The sequence below is a fragment of the Lissotriton helveticus genome, chromosome 5_1 (assembly GCF_964261635.1).
Source record: "Lissotriton helveticus chromosome 5_1, aLisHel1.1, whole genome shotgun sequence".
NCBI classification, from domain to species: domain Eukaryota; kingdom Metazoa; phylum Chordata; class Amphibia; order Caudata; family Salamandridae; genus Lissotriton; species Lissotriton helveticus.
The window spans coordinates 1,874,327,635-1,874,334,844 of record NC_136065.1 but is presented as its reverse complement, the minus strand read 5'-3'; positions in this window follow the sequence as shown (position 1 = coordinate 1,874,334,844).

Sequence of the window (7,210 nt, the reverse complement as noted above, 5' to 3'; positions counted from 1 at the left end):
TGTTTCCTGCGTTTTCATACTGTAGATGACCCAAGGCCATAGTCTCAGAGGCCATCCAATATTTCAGAAGACAGGGTCCCAGACTTTAGCTGCTCAAAGTTATTGGTACCGGATGCACAGCAACAGGTACAGGTACCCCATCACGGGACGATGCCTTGCGGTGCACTGAGGCAGGGCCACGCTGACTGAGCTGGTCCTCGTCGATGTTCATGGGGAATGTGGCGGAGGGCTGTAGGGGACCATGGAGGGTGTCCTCCAGGGCATGCTGCAGAGGGCATGAGCCATTCAGAAGCAGCAAATGGATGTGTGGAATGCTACAGTCTCGTTTTCACCACCATTTCTGTATCGGCTACATGAGGATGAAGACAACCCCCAGTCCATACACTCAGACGCCACCGAAGTTCTACCAGAGAGTGTCCATGAATGTCAGGGAACAGACTTAGTGGCACCGGAGCTGAAGGGGTATGCAGTCTGCGATATAAAAACTGCCATAAATAAATCAAGACTGAGTTCCCAATGTGTGACCTACTCGACCGCAGTGTAGGACAGAGTCAGCTGTCAGCAAGGGCCCACAGCCACATGTCGTTGGCTCGAGATGCACAGAGTTAGTGACACCCGGGCAGTAGGTTGGTAGTGTTCGATCACCTCCGTAACTATGATCCTTTTTCCTCCTGACTGAAACACGTCTTTTTCTTACACCTCTCCTTGCATGCAATCATATGAACTCTGCCATGAAGAAATCAAGAATCAGTTCCAAATGTGTGACCTACTCAAGCGCAGTGTAGCCTGAGGGCAGTAGATAAACATCATCCTCTGCCATAGTGTAATTAATACTCAGTTCCAAATGTGTGACCAACTACTCCACTGTGTATACCGGTAGAGTACGTCAACAAGAAAGGAGTACTGCGGGCCTGTGTTGCGGAGGCTGTGATGGTCGGAGGAGGCTGCCAAGGTCGCGGGCCTCTGGCTTGGAGCTTGCACCGGCAAGTGGTGGGCCCTCTTTGACACACGCCGGTGTGGGCAGGTGAGCATTGTGGCTTGGGTGCGCAGGGGCGGGCAATATTGGTTTGGGGATCAGCGACCCGGGGTGCAGCAGGCGCACAGGAGCGCAGGCAACACCGCTCACGGCGACGGTGTCTGCCTCGTGGCGGAGTGAGAGGCGCCGCCCTGGAAGACACGTTGGGCATTCCGGAAGAGGACCACGCCCAGAGTTACGTGTCTTTTATTCACACACCTACGCTGACCTAGCTTACACCCGGCCAGCCCACTCCGCTCACGCTTACGGGGGGATGTAACAAGCCACATTTCCTTGATCTTCCCCACTGGCTGGGGTGACATGGTTGTGCCCACTGTCAACTACATACAAAAACCAGCGGTGTATGTCGACATGGATATGTGTGTGTTCTGCATAGCTGGAGTCTGTCCATCGCATCCATGCCACACTTGGTATTGTGTACATTCTCATTCATCGGTCACTTGCCTCTTTCTCACATGCATGGTCACGTCCTCTCCCCACAATCTGCTATTGTGTGGCTGAGGTACCATGCCGTTAATAGCTTATGTACATGGCTGGCCCAGGTTCCCACAGTGAGTTGTGCTGTTGAGTCTGGTGGGTGGGCATGTGGTTTGGCATGTTGTATGTGAGTTGGTTATGGGTGCATTCCCAGTGGTGTGCGTTGCATGATTGTGCAGTTGAGGTGTGTGGTGTGTTCATTTGGTACTTGCCAACGAGCACTGCTGTTCCTTAGATGCCATCCTGGTAGCGCTGGTTGATGATGGACTGGTGGCCGATGTAGGAATCATGCACACTGCCTGGGTGTTTGGCGTCGACGTTGGTGGAGATTACCGGGTGGTCCACTATTGCCTGCACATTGATGGAATACGTGTGCTTTCCGTTGCGGTTATTGTGTGTGTTGGCAAGGTACAAAAGTCGTTCATGTGTGCAGTCAATAGCCCCATCACATGTGCGGGAAGCCAGCTATGGCGTAGACGCCTTGCTTGGTCTCCAGGTGTTCCTGCGCAGTGTGGGGGAGGTATAGATAGTGGGGTACCAAGCTGATGATGTCACCCACGACCGTTGTGTGGAACTTGTATTGGGCTGGCTGTGTGATTCCTCCGACTCAGGCGTTTGTTGGTTGGAGGGTACCATCTGTGGCGACGTTTTTTGCGGTTGCTATTGCCGGTAAACTGATAATAAGGGCTGTTGGCACCAGCTTGTGAATGGGGAGCTAAAATTATCGCGACTTTGGCTGCGATAAAGTGCCGATAACTCGGCGATAGCTCCTTGAGAATATGCCCCATTGTTCGCATGACAACTGACTTACCTTGTTCTCTAATGGCGTTGTCATCAAGGCTGGGGGCAGGGAGGTTGAATGTTCCTATGTACATGCCTTTGAGCACAGTGATCTAATCTGATGTAGTAAGATTAAATGGTCTTCCAACTTAAAAGAAATACACTTTTTTGCATTCTGACGAGACTTCATCAGATTTTTACATCACGTTTGTTGCGTGGTTTACATGCCAAATATTTTCAGGCTGGGCTCGTCCTCTAACACTTTCTTCTGCTCGCCCTGTTGGCTGACCCACCTCTGGAGGTGCTGGGTGATGTCACTGCCAGTATACCTCGTGTGAGGTTTCCTCAGCTTTCGCTTTAAGGTGAGTTCCGTCGACTGACAACACGTGTTCTACATCGAGGCAACAGTGCGGCTCACTAGTAGTGTTACTGAGCTCTGCACAGGGCAAGGGCAGCCTATCTCCTAGCACGTGCACGTGCACAGGCTACGCTGTATAGCCATGACAACCCTGACCTCTCCTTAACCCATGGTTATCCAGCTGGGCTGCAGGCAAAGGTCCTAACTAAACGCTGCCAGAAACTTATATGGCAAACTTTTTGACCATAATCGAATATAGCTAACAATTGGTGCAGAGCTCAAAAGAACACTCAGAATTGCGCAACAATGTGGTGCCAGGGCGTGAGTGTCTAACGATATGCATTAGGCTGACCCGTGATGCGTGGCACTTGCCAAGACTGTCCGAGATAGGTAGTAACAGCTTTATAAATAAATAAATAAACCCAAAGATCAGTGGCATAACACAGGCCCCCACAGCCCCGTGGTACGGGGAGCCTGACCTGCAGGGGGCCCCCTGAGCACGGTACTCTGGTCTGAGAGCTCCTGATTGAATCCGAAGTGGGGCCCCTCCATGTACCTTGCAGGGGGGGGCGCCTCAGGTTTCGTGACGCCACTGCCAAAGATAAGTATGGGCAAGCAAGCTGCACTCTCAAAAATAAAATGTGACTTTCGTTTCAAAACGAGCACTCATATTGCTTGCTTGCTCGCTTTCTTTCTCCCTCCTATAAAGCTGAGTACATTTGTCCCTCATTACACTCATTCAGTCTATTTCCCTCGTTTATTCAAAGTATGCACATACGCAGCAGCGGTTGGCACAGATCAGGGCTGGAGTGCGGTGGGCAAAGGTATAGTAAAATGAAAAAAATTTAAACATATCTCATCACTGCGTCTCTTGTTGTTCCTCCTCCTCCTCTCTCTGCTCTGTCAGGAAGCAGGAAACTCCCAGGCTCCCCATAGTCAATCACAACGCTGCAATTCAGCATTGTGCTTGTTAAGCACTGAGGCTCTCCTGAGCCAGTCACAACGCAGCAATGCAGCATTGTGATTGGTTTGAGCACCATTTTTCGGCGCTCAGCCAGGGACTGGGAGTGTGGGCATGTTCTCCACCCAGGCTCCTGGGTGGAGAACATGCAAAGTGGAGAACATGCAAAGTGCGCATGACTGTTTGGCCAACCTGAGAGGGCTAACAGTGTATACCACTCCCCATGGGTGCCTGCTATTCCCCTGGCACCATCCCCAAGACCCCCTTTTTTTTGGCTGCTAAAAGGGAAGGCAACGCTCCTCCTCCACAGCGGAGGAGCCACTGCTGGTTATTAGCCAGCACTTCTCACATGGAGTTACTAGACAACAGACCCCTGACTTCTAAATCAAAATAGCACCTTCTTGGCTGTCGCTCTTTGCCCACTGCAAACATTTCCTAAATCTTAAAAAAATTATTTAAGCCACAAGAATGACTGGCAACATATTGAGTTTATGAAGAAACATGCATTTTGATACAGTGAATAATATGTAATTCTCATTAGAGTAGTCTGAGGTGAAACTTTCCAAGAAAGGGGGCCACCGGGGAGAATGTATGGCTGGAATGCACCATTTCAGCAACACAGTATAATAGATGTCTTTTTTCCTTAACGCAAATCTTTTCTTGTATAATAGTGCTATCTGCTGGACAAAATAGAGTAATGCATTTCCTAAGCCTCTCTGTAATTGCTGATACAATAACTACTTTTTTCAGTTGTGTTTTGGGTCCTTAGGCGCTCTATTCGGCAGTAGGTTTGCGCATGAGCGGGTCCTCCATGTGGGCGGAGGAGCGTTGCCCCACGTCTTTCTCTCAGGGCGAGAAGCAGAAACATAAAATGGAATTATAAATACCATTTCATGTTTCTGCTTCTCACACTGCGAGAAAGCAGAAGGGTTTGGTTGGGGGAGGGCCTGCTCGAGGGCAGGATAGGAGTGGCTTGCCCAATGTTGAGGGAATTGACTCTTTGGTCTGCCCTCTGAGGCCGACCAAACCAGTCATTCGCACTCTCCCTTTTCTCTGTGTAGGCCGGATGCAGCCTACATGGAGAAAATGGCCTCGCAATTGACGCCTGTGTGGTCGGTGGCCCAACCAATCACAACACTGCCATTGCAGTGTTGTGTTTGGCTTAGGGGAGGGGAGGGAGGCTGAATGCTTCCTGTTCCTGCGGAGGTATGAAAGAAGGAGCAGACAGAGCACTCTCCCTTTTCTCTGTGTAGGCTAGATGCAGCTTACATGGAGAAAATGGCCTCCCAATTGACGCCTGTGTGGTCGGTGTCCCAACCAATCACAACACTGCCATTGCAGTGTTGTGTTTGGCTTAAGGGAGAGGAGGGAGGCTCGTGAACCCGCCGTGAGGTACCGACGGACAGAGCAGGGCCTTATCCTTCCGAGCAGTTGCCGGGTGAGGTGAGGCTTACTTCCCACAGATTGATGGGGAAGACCGATCGCATCCACTGAGCAAATAGAGAAGATGCGGTAGGATGGTCGTGTGCGACCACTCTTAGTTTACATGCAATATGGTTATTTAATCCTTTTCAATTTATTCTTACACATTGGTTAGTGTAATTGCAGTAGCATATGAGAGCTTGGCCCTGATGAATGCCAGTGATTATACACAATACGGCAGAAACATGTTGGCCTGATTTTTTCCACCAAGCAAGCTGGACAGTGATTATTTTACACTGTCTTTACACTATTTTTAATCTGACGTCCAGGCAATCACTAATAAAGGTCTTTGTTTGCCTCGACAGCCATTTTAGTCACTTCACTACACATATACTTTTTTGCACTGCACTTATCAGTACCACCTCTTGTATTAACATTTGCGGTGTCCAGACCATGATGAAGTCATGCATTGCCAATATACATCTGGGCGTTTGCAGACTGATCATGGTTTGAGTGTCCTACTTGATGAGGCTCCGCCATTTGGGTGGTCTGATAGGACTCAAAACAGCATTTGTTGATAGTCTGTGTAATTACTAAGTCCTTGACCTATCTGTCTGTTTTGTTTGTTTTTTCTGTGCTCCCCTTTCCAGCGTGATTTTTCAGCACCTCGGCGTCACGTGACTGACAGGTACCTTTGTTCTTTAGAGGAGGGAGGCTGCCTGCTTCCTGTTCCTGCAGAGCTATGAAAGCAGGAGCAGACTGGGCAGTGAAGACCGGGGGGGAAAGGTACATTTTACTTTTTATGTTTTATTGTTTAACCCCACCCCCCTCCCTGCACGACCACTCGCTCATTCCTCACAACCACTCACCCATTCCCCTTACCCCGCGTGACCCCGCACACACCCTCCACCCGTGAGCCATGCCGCGACTGTTTGAGAGGTCAACACATACCACTAACACGATGCTCTGCCTCACCTCACACATTTTGAAAGAGTCCATCTTGAAAGAAATGCTTGGCGGTGTCACTACCCCGTCTAGGGGCACCATGAGGTTGCAAAAAGTATAAGTAAAAGGCCCTGCACTGCATTATGAGTTTCTTCTCTGGAACAGTGAATATTTCTTTCTTTATCTCTTTTGAAAGCCTGTAAAGACTATGGCTCCGGCTAGACTAACGTTTGGCGGCACATATCAAGGTGCCTCATGCGATTTATACATGTCCCTGATGATCATAGCCGCACATTATCACACATGAAAATTTGACAAGCCATACTTGTGTACGAGAATAAATTAGAGAAGAAGCAAGGACAAGAAAAGGTCTATTTTAACGCTACTAAAATTTTGATGGATAAAATGACATGCCCTGAAAACGTGTAGTGAATGAAACGCATTGGTTGTCCGGTGACATCATTGACAACAATAAAGATTACTTTTGGATTACATATGACTGCTTGGAATGATATCTATTGGACATTGACTTGGCGGTCCAAGTCCATGTTGGACTTTTCTGACCTTCTGGATACATCTCTTGAAACAGCAGGCGCAGTGTTTGTGCACGCAGTATAGAATATGCCCTAAGGATTGTTAAGGACAAGGAGGGAGTTGCGGTTGCTGCTGAGGCTCACTGTTACACTGGTTTTGATTTTCATTATATATACATCTTTGGGTGCCATGGTGCCCACCAAGGGCACCCACATCTTTTTTTAATTGTTTTAATGTTGTGGGCCATGGGGTAGCATTAAGGCCCCCGTGACCCATACAGGCTTCTGTGGTGAGAGCCACTTTCTTTATTGATGGGTACCCTGGTACCCACCCTGGGCACCCATAATGCCTGCTTCGTTGGGTGCAGCACGGGGAGCCTAAGTGCCCTCGCCGCCCCTGCCATACTGGGTGCTGGCAGGAGCTGGCACCATTCTTTTGCTCCCGCCTGGGTGAGAGCAGCTGATTTCACTGGGTTATGCCTGCATTCTCCCGGGCAGGAAACTGCAGTGTCCCAGGGATGGGATCCCTGGGACGATGCTTAGATCTGGCCCTGGCGGATGCCGTCTCAACGCCGATCTACAGCATGGGGAGGGAGGCTGCACACCCCCTTCCCTAATCAGGCAAATAGCCCTAGGGTATTGGGGACTCAGCGCCTAATAGAGGCATGGGGAGGTGGTCCACACCCCCTCCCCTTCAA